General features: G+C 41.2%; 1 protein-coding gene across 1 annotated transcript in view; it reads left to right on the top strand.

Annotated features, from left to right (window-relative positions):
- The window catches only part of TBC1D22A (TBC1 domain family member 22A), a 548927-nt gene that overhangs the window by 89575 nt on the left and 445959 nt on the right, over positions 1 to 13393 (top strand). The window lies entirely within an intron of this gene.

Genomic DNA, 13393 nt, shown 5'->3' with positions numbered 1-13393 from the left:
TAGTGGCTGTTTTTGAAAAGGTTAATAATGGGACTAAGATTTGGCTAGTTTTCTAAAAATATTTTGTGATAAGAATTACTTTTGTCTCATTAACATGGGCCTCATTTCAAGGGAACATATGACTGGTTTTCTTTTGGTTTGCATAAGCATTTCTTTAATGCCGCTATTCAAATAATTGACTGAGACATCCCAAATACACCTCTAAGAAGGCTTCTTTCTTGCAGGTAATGGAACACTACTCCAAAGACATACATTCATGTGACCAATAGCTAGTGCAGGCCACCGAGTTATGCTCGGTGGGGCTGTCCCCTGCAATTCCCTCCCAGTGATAAGCGGCCAGGAACGATGTATTAACAGCCTTCAAGGCTCAGGGCTAGCGTTGTCCTATCCCCAACTGTGGGGACAACGCTAGCCCTGCTTCTGGCTTGGGCTGCGCTGGAGATCTTGCGGTTTTAGCGAGATCTCGCGCATGCCCAGAAAGCCGGACGGAGGGGGGGGGGCTGCGAGTGCGTGGGGGCGGCGGGGTAGCCGATAAGGAGACCCATAATGCTGGGCATAACGGCTCTCCTTATCGACTTTGGGGGGGGGGGGAGGGGGGTTAATACATCTGCCTATTATGTTTGCCCGCTTCTCCACGTTATGCTGGAGAAGCGGGACTCGTTATGTGCAAAGCGTTGTAGGCAGATTCATATATCTGCCCCATTATCTGTACATTGCTGCATATATGAGATTTATGTTTAATTATAGTATTATAAATATATAAGTAGTCTTGTTTTCTTGCTATATAGTTTTCTGTATACAGTACAGTTACTAAAAGCATCCATTGTTATACAAGGCTGTTAAGTTTTTGTGCCTTTTGTTTTGCTATAAACAAATTGACTATTTAAAATGTATATGTTCTGAGCCTAATTAAAATATTTGCAGTTGTTTGACCTAGTTGTCAGTGTTTTAACTACATTTGATCACAGCTGCGTCTTCAATTTGCCATTGTGCTTTCTCTGTGTTGCTTTTTTATGAAGTTTTCCTGCCGGTGACCTAATATTGTAGAATAATTGATCTTGCACCAGTTAGGGTTTTATGTGTTTTGTAGACCTTGACACTTTAGTTGACAGGTGCAGTTGCTGGCATTTATTTATTTTACTTTATTTGCACTTCTATAGAACATTTCAGTTCCTTGTACATACATATTTCCTAATATAACATATAGCTTTTATAAAAAGTATGTAATCCGTTTACTCTATTTTCACACACACAGGAGGTCATTCAGGTTCCGTTGCTCCCCTGCACATACACATAAATATTTATGCGCATATGCAGCCGCTTGGTGCAAGCAGCCATGGCAAATTGATTATTCACTGGCCACTCACACGCAGCAGAGGACGTATAAAACAAATAAAAGACTGAATAGAAACCGATCCAACACAATCACTGAACACACGCATTGAAACAGGTGATGGAACAGCTCAAAACTCCACGTTGAATGGATAATCCTTGTGCTTTTTGGCTGAGGATAATGCGCCCCATGGGGCGGCGGGACGTGGTGGTGGCTATGGGAACGCCCAGTGTTTAATGGGCTTTCCCATGAAAACACTGGGCGTTCCCATGTAAATTTGCCCGTGACGCTTCTGCAGGGGGCGGGCAGCTGACATCAGCGGATGTCAGCTGACCAACTTCTTCCCATACACTCTCTGGTGTCTTTGATCTGCGTGCACTGTAGAAATCATTAGATGGTCGGTGGCCATTGAATATTTTCTTACCCGCACGCAAGCTGCGACTGGATGTATATGCAAAACATCCATTCACATGCTTGTGGGTACATTTGCTGTGCGCACGGCGGCAACGTTTAATTGACTTGCAAAGCTGTGAATTGAATGACCTTCATAAAGTAGTATGTAAGGCAGAAATAAGCATGTCTAATTTGGAGAGCAGTTTGAGCTTTTGAATTTTTAATGGATTTTAATGCTGTACTACTCTCTCATGGGGTTGAACCTTTTCATCTGTGTACTAGCTTTATCTATGTTGTCTATGACTTAACATTGCAAAGACCAATTGTAGTCAAACAAAGCACTAGCAGCAAAAATATAGTAAACAAATAGTGCTGGTGTAGTGCTTAAGCCTTACACCTATATAAGAAATGTTGGCTTTTTTGCAGCGTTCTGTGCATCTGTACGACTACACTGCAACTATACATTCGCTGTACACTTACTTTTTTACTGCTAAGGTTATACTTTACACACCAACAGATAGATGCTGCACTTATCCATACTAGTTGATATACAACAAATTACACGTCAAGCTACCTTCTTCAATAATGTTTGCCACCACAACCACCTATATTCTTGTTACAAAATTGTTTTTGCTACCCACTAAAAACAGCTATTGTTTGCTACATATCTGATTACTGAAGCATTGACTGTTCTAGTTTATTGAGGAATTTGGAATTAGGATATCTAACCCAACATTTCACCTCATACGCAGCATACCTACCACAATATTATTACACAATACAAATACACTAAATGCAACAGGTATAGTGCTGTAATCATTGTTTTGTGCAGTGATCTCTGTAACATGTGGAAGTTAATACAGTCCCATATTGACTTTCAGATAGCATCCACCATTTCAGAAAACCTCAGTAGTTCTGGTAATATTAACAAGACTTCTGACAAAGTTGTTTTCAGTGTCAGTGTTTGCAGTATGGAAAGACCTTTGTTTTACTGGTATAATTCCTAGATACTCTGTTATCAGGTAGTAAGGATTCATTGATCTCAGATGAATTATTTTGCTGCTGAGGTACAGACTATAACCAAAATATTAATGTGATGGCATTTGCTCGCAATATGATTTCATCGTCAAGCCAACAATTTAGTCAGAGGAGAGAGTAACACATTTTTTTATGATGAAATTGTTGGCTTGTCAATGAAACACATCTGTATCATTAAAGATTGCACTTCAGGATCTTGTGTGTCCAAAGACTTAGGGTTGTATGCAATCCCGTTTCACGACTGTTGAGCCGGCCCGATAGTCAAGACCCGTTCCCGGCCGGCTCGACTGCATCTCGGCAGGCGGGATTCAATGTCCCACATGCCAAAAAGGGGGCGTGGCCATGAATATGCCCATGGATCATCAAGATATGGCCTGGCAGCTCGACAATCCATGGCCGTTCTCATCAGAACAGACCTGACTGCTTCTAAAGTCGGGTCCGTTCCACCGAGATGCCTGTTCAATGCTGTCTGGAAAGACTGCATTGAATAGGCACCCGCTGCTATTTCCCACGGCGAAAATAGCGGCGGAGGACTGAATACCCCAGATAGTGCAAGTTATATACATATTCATATTATAAGGTTTAACGCAAAAATGTCAGTTATTAATGTCTCAATTTCCAACTCACCCTATAGGTTAGAGACTTGAGGAAGTGCTGTGAACAGAAGAGCACATGTAACTGTAACTGTCACTATGTTAAGCATATAAAACAGAACTCAAAGGAAGCATTATAATAAGCAGGCTCCTGGATAGGTGATCTTTAAATGCCAGTGTTACCAATCATTGGCAAAAGAGTCAAGTGACAAAAAAAATATAGGGTCTTCTCCCATAACACCTTCCCGCACTCTATCATTGTTGTGAGTTGAAGCGAATTGTCAAATCCCCTCTGACCTAATTATGTTTATTACTTATTGTAACAAAGTAGTTGTGTGAAAATACATAATTTTACATTTTCTGTTCTTAGAATATTTCCCATATTTGGTTGTTTATAAAATTTTTACATAATACTGTACACTGTACATTTTTGAGATTCGGTTGACTTTTATTTATCTCCCTAACTGGCAGAATAACATTAGTGGTTATGGCACAAAGTAAAATGTACACCTATTGGAGTGTATATTTTGTGTTTTGTCATAGAAATGAGTCCATGCAAGTATGAGCGATGGATGGTTATATGCATGTTTTACATCTATGCTTGTTTCTAAATTGGCATTACAGAGCTGTAATGGGGTATTCTCAAGCAAAGTATGTGTCCGTAGTACTACTGGTTTTTCCAACCTGGACATAATGCAAGTACAACTATATATTTTTCACCTGCTAAGTGAAAGTGCAAACTAATGACACTGCATAAACACAAAGGAACAGCATATTGTAAGACCCATACGATTCTGCATATTCGTGAATATACTAATTTTTCCCCCCATGTACACAGTTTGGAAGCAGCACCAGCCCAATTTTCATTCAACTGTGATTCACGACCCATTGTCTTAAAGTTCTCTATAACGTTAACAGCTTGGGAATGTGAGTAGATATGTAGGTAGGTTATACTATACTAAAGTGGATTAAGATAAAACCTAAAAAATGGAACAAATATTTCCTCTGCAGTGCTTAAAAATACTGGCTCTAATCTAGTTGTGCACCCAAAGCATAATCTTCGCCAAGCAGGCGTCAAACCCACAATAGCACGTGGGATTGTGAATTCATCCCCAATCCTGTGTGTTATCGCACAATCACTGGTCCTTTTTTGGCCGATAAAATAGGACCTAATTGGCTAGCACTGTAATTGGTCACAAATACAAATGTATGCAATTTCCTGCTTAAAAACCTTAATTAGCAACTGTACCAAATATCCATATACTGTAGTTACTTTACAGATTGAGATGCAGATGGAAAGTACTCGCCATTGCTATTTTCCAGGTTATTTAGATATTATGTATCTTATACCTGTATAGTGTGCAGCGCGTAAAAGAGCTAAAAGCTGCTCTGTCATCTGATGACAATGTTAATGCTAACCACAGAATAATAAAAATAGACAGTCTATTATCCATTCAGCTTTCCAACAATGATGGTACATTTTTATATTACTGATGTTAAAAATGCTTCAGGCCACAACTTACCAAGGAAAACATGAATGTAAGACTCAGAGAAAATTATTAATTAGCATTCTGTATTTACCAAGGTCACATAAACGCTTTCCCAACCTTCTGTAGCTATTTCCATTCACATCTGATGGGGGAGCTGCTGTTCTATTTAGCTTTAATTTAAAAGGAATTCTTTTAAACCCTGTACTGCTAAATTGCTCAAGAAATTTGCTATAAGAACATAAAGCTAAATCTAGTTTATCGTTTCCATCGTTTAATTGTTCATGCAAGCCATCTCCTCATGTAGCGATTTACAGTAATCTTACTGAAATAACAATTTTGTGCCAAAGAATGAATAATGAATGTGATGAAAGTGTTGAGCTCCTTAAAATTTCTTTGCTATAAATGTTTTTGTACTTCTCCCAGAACACTTGTGTTTGGGTAAGTCTGTGTGCACAGCATCGGTGAGCATTAAATAGTTACCAGTGCTTGGTGTTTATGTTCTTGTTTATCCATTAATCCTACAGCAATCTATTTTTTTTTTTTTTTTTCCTGCTGGAACGTTTTCCCAAACCAATGATAAAGCCATAATAAGTGACCATGTTTACAAGTGTTAATTGTACACACAAAAAAGAGACATTGCCCTTCAATTGAATCCTATAAAAGTGACTCGAAGTGGAAAACTTTTACTTTTCTCCCATAATGATGTTTGGATCGATACTTCCTTTACCTGCAGAACAAAACACTCTATGCAAATATATATATATATATATATATATATATATATAAGGCTGGCTGACGACACGTTGTGTTGAAACGTTGCTGTAGTGTGCTTCTTTGAAATAAGAGATTCTGTAGTGTGCTTTTTTGAAATAAGAGATTAGTATCAAAATCGTTGGAGTGCTGCTTCTTTCTTGTCTTCTATGTGATGTGCTGACATGCTGCAGGCACCCACGGAGCAACTTATTGGATGTGTGTCTGTGCTGGACCATTTTGTGCTATCTATCTATCTATCTATCTATCTATCTATCTATCTATATGTATATATATATATGTATGTATGTATATATGAAATTATTTATATAATATACACTAAACGGGGTATTAAGAATGTAAGACTAGCATCCAAAATGAAATTATTGCTATTGTACTTAATCAGATTTGTAGTCTTTCCAGTATGTTAAGCTTTGGATTTTACTACAATTCTAACATGGGGTGGTGTAAATGGCGTGACCTTGGTTATGCTTGAAAGCTGCTGCAGTAGCTTGGCATTGTAGGCGGAGGCTTGTCTTTGAGTGACATGCAGGGCAGACACTGGTGCAGTGTGAACAGGGGTGACCTGGGAATAAGATGTAGTGTGAAGGGGGTCTAACCCTGCTCAGATACGGTTTGAAACAGTGTTCAAAAACTTGTGCCATTTTGGTGGAATACTGTTAGTTTTGAACTTCTGGGCTTTTTATTCTTTCAGACTAGTTTTTACTTTTGCAGTAGAGCTTAAATGCATACATTGATAAATGTTGATAAAAATTATTCAATATTTTACTACAATGTATGCATTGTGGGAGCAGCCACTTAACTACAGTACCTAACTTTTGACAGAGAACACGGTGCGCAATCCTTGAAACACTGTTTGGAAGAATGCTATTTCATGTTAAAACACAATATGTTAAAGACGTCTGACAGGTTTTTATTTCGTTTTTTTTTTACAGAGAACTTTCTTTCAATCACTAGTGCTTTATCGTTCATGGCTATGTATTACTTCCACATATATTTTTATGTTACCTGAAAAAAATTTTTTCCAGTAAATCTTCTACATCCTTTGAGAATGCCCTTTGCCCATGCTGATGTGGGTTTACCACAGGGGTGGGGAACCTTTTTCGTGCCAAGGGCCGTTTGTATGGGGGGAAAATCCTTCGGGGGCCATATGTGAAAATTTCTCTTACAAATTGTCCTGCTGCAGTTGTCCCACGCCCCGGCAGCTGCCACTGACTAGGACTGGCAGTCTCCGGCTGTTGTTGATTAAGAGGAATCTCGCAAGAACTACCGACCTCTCGCGAGTATTCCCCTGTACTTGACTCCCGGCAAAGCTGCCAGGCGGGTGGGAGGGCCACTCAGACCGGCTACGGGGGCCGCATACGGCCCCCGGGCCTGAGGTTCCCCACCCCTGGTTTACCATATAGTGACATATAATGTGCTAAATTGATTTGCTGCTTCTGTACTACAGAACCAGCAGATATACTGTATGGGATAAATGTCTGCAAAGTTAGCAAGGTCTGGCTTTTAAGTTGTCTCTTTTTGTCTCTGGCTTTGCATCTTCTAGTAGTTTCTTTAGTTCTACTGCATGTTAAAATTGATTCTTTTTTTACCTATGTATTTTTAACTCTGCGCTTTTCAGCGGTTTAAAAAAAGTTATGGTAATCTCTCTCTCTGTATGGCTAATACTTTCATTGGACTAGAAAATGAACATCTTTAGTATTTTAGCTATTTCAGTTTTTCTTTGAAACAATGGATCGGTTTTTAACACAAAAGAAAGCTTTCCTTTAATTAAATCCCACACAGTATTGGCTGCTTAATCAATTGTATTGAAGAAAACCGAGTGTGTAATTAGACCTTCTGAAGTGTTTTAAGAAAATTGACAGGGGCTCTTGTCTACTTTTTGTGGGTGGTAGAGATAGGAAAGAAGATTGTAGTGGTTCTTTCCTTCATGGCTGTTTATAACTTCACCACCGTCTCCTAATAATATTTATGCCCAGCATTTATAATAGATGTTCTCAATATCTGCAGCACAAAGCTTTAACAGTCACTTTATGCATCGTAGGAACAGGCTTCTATTGGCACCCTTGTCCCTGCAATGCATCTGGGTGGTACAGAATAGTGAAGTTAAGAAATTCTAATGAATGGGCAAAAATCTTGATAATAAATGGAACCCTCTTTGTAACACCTTTAGTAGGGTTACAGATGTGAAACTGTCCCCTGCTATGCTAACTTGTCTGACTTTTCTTTACTATAAATGTGTATTCATCAGGTGCATTAGTTGTTTCCCTAAGGTACAACTACTATTGTTAAAGATACAAATGTTTTTTTTATTCACTTTGAAATGAAGTTACTTTCGCGTTGGTAAGCTTAGTTAAAGTTATATTTGGATAGCATATTGTCAACACTTGGGGAAAATCTGTGCTCCCGATGCTGGATACTGGAGACTTGGGGCTTTGATGAATTTGGATGACATGCAAGGGAGCAGGTGGGACAGAGTGTTGACGAATAACATGTAATGGGCGCGGATTTTATCCCGCCGGTGGTTTCCACCAGGGAGCCCTGCATGGAGCTTTGGACTTTGCTGTGCCAGATGAGCAGGTTCGCAGCCCCCCTGCCCTAGTCCTCTGAACCCAACTGGATGTTAACAATGTTCTGGATACACTGGGAAGTAGAAGTCTTGAATACCCTGGTGAACGATGAAGTATTATCAGTCAGGGAACCGATGGTGACAGCTTGGAAGCTGATGATGTCAGCTGTCAGTCTGGGAACCGAATGTATGAGTCTGGCCTGGGAGCCACTGGGTGTGACTAGGGGTCTAGGAACCAATGGTGACTACTATCGGTGTGGGGACCGATGGTATAGTTCATCGGCCTCGGAGCCAGGAGTGTATTACGCAGTCTGGAATCCGAAGGTAGGCTTGTCGGACTGAACTGATGGTAGTATAATCGGTCTGGGAACCAATGGTAGTACTATCGGCCTGGGAGCTGATGGTAGGCTTTAGGCTTGAAGCCTGTGGTAACATCTGTTGAGGATATCCTGGGCTGGGCATGGACTTCAGGCGTAACACTGGAGATGGGGAATAGCAAAAGAAAATCTGGCAGGTAGAGAGTCATCTAAGGAGCTGCTATTGCAGAAGCACTACTCAGGTGCACAGGTATCAGTAACCGGGATTAGCCTGGAGACTTGGAAGCTGAGAGTATCACAGAGAACAGACAAGTTGTTCAAGGCAATTTTGATTTTAGGAGACTTTGTAACCTGTGATTGGCTGCAAGCCTCAGCAGCACTTAGCCAGAACTAGGAAGTGAGTTACCTGTGCTCACCGTGATCATGTGACTAGAGCAAAGGTCAGAGAAACAGTGTTTGTAGGAAACACAGTTAAATCAAAGTCAGCTGACATCTGGTATCACGGTGGCACCCATGCATGTGGGACTGGCATGGAAGTCAACTAGGCCAGAGGAGACACCATCGGGACATCCTGCCATGGACTATGTCCAAAGATGGAGCTGAGAGCAGATATGCATCGCAGGACGCATCATCGTGCCAGTAAGTGCCAAAGATGCGGACCGTGATTCCTGACACACATATTTTTTCCGAGTTCACATTCCTTAAAGCCACCATCCACTAGTGTGATATGGCCACGTTTTAGGTTTCCAATGCATTGCTGCGATGGATCGCATGAAAAGTGACATATTGCATGCCATTTTCCTGCCTTCCTTTTGTGGAGTGCAGGTAATCTGGTCACTGCTTTTGTGCTCACATGACTGCTGTTCCCAATTCGCAGGTTGAAATGCCAGGTTGCTGAACCTTGATTATTTCAACTAGGTGCTTTCACACTGCACAAGATCTTGGTTTGCTGCATGTGAAATAAACCAGGATATTGCCGACCGTGTGAAAGGTGTTCAGTAACAGGATTTTCCCTGTCTCTCCAGCCTTTAGTTGGTTTATGCTCTATTAATTTGAAAGTGGCCCTGTGGTTACCCATAAACGCTTCTGTGTTTACCTTACAAGTCATCTTGTTAAAAGTCATACACCCCTGTGATATGTATTCATTGCAATTAATCCACTGGTGCTTAAGCAAGTATCACCTACAGAATACAACTATTTATCCTGTGGCTCTCTCTTCCAGCTTAGGACACTGCATTGCCATTCTGCGTCAGTCTCAGGTGTGCTTCACCTTCATCTAGCACCTGTCCTACTACACACTCCACCATAGCTGACATCCTGCTAACATATCATTAGTGTAGGACGGGTGTTTGATCTCTGTGTGCTGATTATCTGTTCACTGTGTCTAGTCCAGTCCTATGCTTGGGTCCTAGATCTGAGGATGCACAGATCTGGCTTTCCCACCTCTAGTCTCTGTTCTGACTGATTTGATTCTAGCCTAAATGTATGGGTTTCCTGAGTTTTTACATGTTTGTTTCCCTGCATTACCAGTACTTGGTTCCAGCTCCCAGGTCCTTGAGCTTAGGTCATCATGACTGGCTTCAGTTTCTCATTCTGGTTGATTCCAGTAACTTATTCCAGTCTCTGGTCTCTAGAATAATTTCCTATTCTCAGTGCTGCTCTGGTCCTTGTAATAATCAGATAAGCACAGATCTTGTTAATCACCTTGTTTAATCTTTACGGATTGGCAAATACAGATAACTTTGATCCAAATCTTTTCGGGTGTGGATCGTTTTATCGACCAAACTTAGGTCGACAGTCATTAGGTCAACACCATTGGGTCGACATGCAACTAGGTCGACATGGTTGAAGTTTGACAGGTGTGTAGGTCGACATGGGACAAGGTCGACATGGATTTAGGACAACATAGCGTTAGGTCGACATGGGTTAGGTCGCGAGTTCAACATGGTTTTTTTCACTGTTTTTTTTTTACCCGAATGTCAACACAGTCGACATGGACACAGTTGGATGCGCTCACAATGCTTCGGGCACGGTGCCTCTCTGCGCTCGGCACACTATTCTATTCTCCCACCACGCCCTATTGGATGGTAGGGCATAAAATACGGGCACATGTCGGCTCAAAAAACAGTGAAACAACCCATGTCGACCTAACACATGTCGACCTAACGCTATGTCGACCTAAACCCATGGCGACTTAGACACCTGTCGACCTTCAACCATGTTGACCTAGAACCCTGTTGACCTAGTTGCATGTCGACCCCACGGTGTAGACCTAATGACTGTCGACCTAAGTGTGGTCGATAATACGACCGTATACCATCTTTTGAAATCTCAATAATAATAGTTTCTGCTCCTTACTCCTGATAATATGTAATTTGATGTTTGATCTGTAATGTTTAATAAAACCTACCGCCAAAACACTGGATATGGTCTTGCATACACACATTTGTTTTATAGCACTGTTCACTATAAAACCACAAACCATGCTAAGGAGTTCCTCATGACCCTGAACCTATTCTACCAATTCTTAAAAGGAAAAGTGGAGTATGGATGACAAGCGGCTGTTTTATATTTTGTGACATAATCTCCCTGCTTTTTAATGCACTTTACACTTAGGCTGAGCTACGAGACACAAAATGCACCCAAGTCTGTCATGGATTATTACATAGGTAGAGCCATTGCTGATTTTCAAATGATTTGCAACATAATCCACTGTCACTAATCTATTCAGTTCACGTGCAGGATCAATGTTCTCATCAGTCGTGGACAGGCATCCAACGCCTTCTTAATGGCTGACACTTGTGCGACCTTCCTTGAACTTCTGTATCCATTCATACATACTTCTTTGTAACAAAACACTTTCTCCTTACTGTGCGCAAAGTCTTTAAGTTCCCATACATTATTCCAACTTGCCTTAATAGCATGTCGGACCAGATTTAAAGCTCACATCGGATTTGGCACTTGATATGCCATTTTTTTTTACTTGTGATAAAATGCATACGATTGATTGCATGTAAAAGGACTCCTGGGGAGCTTCCGGAGGAGTACAAGGAAGTCTGATGGGATACATCACAGGTGCTAATAAGCTGATGGCTGCACAATCGATTTATTGATTAGTAGTGCGGTCTCATATAGTTCAAGTCTCCTGTATGCGAGCGAGCTGTGATACATTTTCTATAAAGACCTAAATAAAAATTGTTAAAAGAAAGGGTGTTTATGTGTTGCGCAATTAGCAGAAACTGGCACAGGGGTAGTCACTCCCCTTATATATTTAGACTAGAAAAAAAAGTGGAATATGCCAGCGCTGGCTTAAGAAATACAAGACGGTTCAAGCTCCTGAGGAAGCCAGAGTGTACTATCCGGGGGAACACGTTGAGCATCCATTCACGCCTCCAACTGATCGCACCACGTTCCATTGGCGAACTACTGAGACTCCATCCTGTGGTACACAACTGGACATTGTTTTTGGGACATCAAGCCATTGTCCCTACTTAACCAGATGACACAGTGGATCTAATTTCAAGTAGTCCTGAGCTCTTGCAAACTACAGAGCAGTCCAAGGGTTCTGTGGGAGATATACAATATGAACTCCACAACAAATTTCAGACCCTATCAGCAAGCATATCACTATGGAGTGGTAATTCTATTTCAATCATCATATATACAGTTGGAATGGTGTGACTTCACATCCAATTCAATTATACAGCTAGAATATTTTGTCTATATGTCTTAAAGATATTTTGATACATACTTTTATTTATACTTTTTTTAATTAAATTAAATTTTTTATTTGAACTGTCTTGTATTTCTTTAGCCAGCTCTGGCACATTACACTTTTTTTCTAAATAAAAAATTGGGTACTTATGTAGTAACTGGGCTGCCGATTTTTTGATTGTATGCCTTAAGTTAAGGCATACAATCAGATGCGATGCGATGCGATATCGCATCGCATCGCATCGCATCCGATATCGGATGCGATGACCCGATTTTTCCATAGGAATCAATGTTAAAATGATTCCTATGGAAAAATGGGTCCTTTTCATACCCCTACTATCCAAGTGGGCATGGAGTTGGATATAAACCTGTGGCGAGCGTAGCGAGCCACCGAGCCCGAAGCGTGGCGAGCGAAGCGAGCCCCGCGAGGGGACGGTATTCGTCCCCTCGCGGGGCTCGCTTCGCTCGCCACGCTTCGGGCTCGGTGGCTCGCTACGCTCGCCACAGGTTTATATCCAACTCCATGCCCACTTGGATAGTAGGGGTATGAAAAGGACCCATTTTTCCCATTGAATTCCATGTTAAAATGGACTCAGTCCATTTTAACATTGATTCCTATGGAAAAATCGGGTCATCGCATCGCATCGCATCGCATCGAATCGCATGGTCGCATGCGATGCGATGCGATCTCCCGATCCGACCCGATTTAGAAATCGGCAGCCCAGTTACTACATAAGTACCAAAAATTGTTACCTGCATAATTTTTTCTCTTTTGTAACTTAGGGGCAGATTTATTAAGCTCGGTGAAGTGATAAAGTGGTTTTTATCACCGGCCAATCAGCTCCTTATACTACTTTCAGACCGCAAACCCGTGTCAAACCCTGCATTTTGAACACGGGTTTGTCCTTGTGAAGAGCCGGGTCAGACTCTTAAAACACCCCTTTCACACTGCACTTCAACCCGGGTTTTCTTAGGATTGGTGCTTACACACTGAACCCGTGTCCGGCCTGCAAAACCTATGTGTGTCATTAAAAATTGACTTTTTTTCTGGCTCACAATAATGATGTCACAAAGGAAATAAAAGTGAGGGGTGGAGATTGTTCACAGCATTGCAGCAGCAGCAGAAGCAGCAGTAGCATGGCAGACTTCTCTGACCTCATGGATGTTTGTGCTTT

Source organism: Crinia signifera, chromosome 4, assembly GCF_055691185.1.
Source record: "Crinia signifera chromosome 4, ASM5569118v1, whole genome shotgun sequence".
Classification (NCBI taxonomy): domain Eukaryota; kingdom Metazoa; phylum Chordata; class Amphibia; order Anura; family Myobatrachidae; genus Crinia; species Crinia signifera.
The sequence above is the reverse complement of the archived record's forward strand: the minus strand, read 5'-3'. Positions and strand labels throughout refer to the sequence as shown.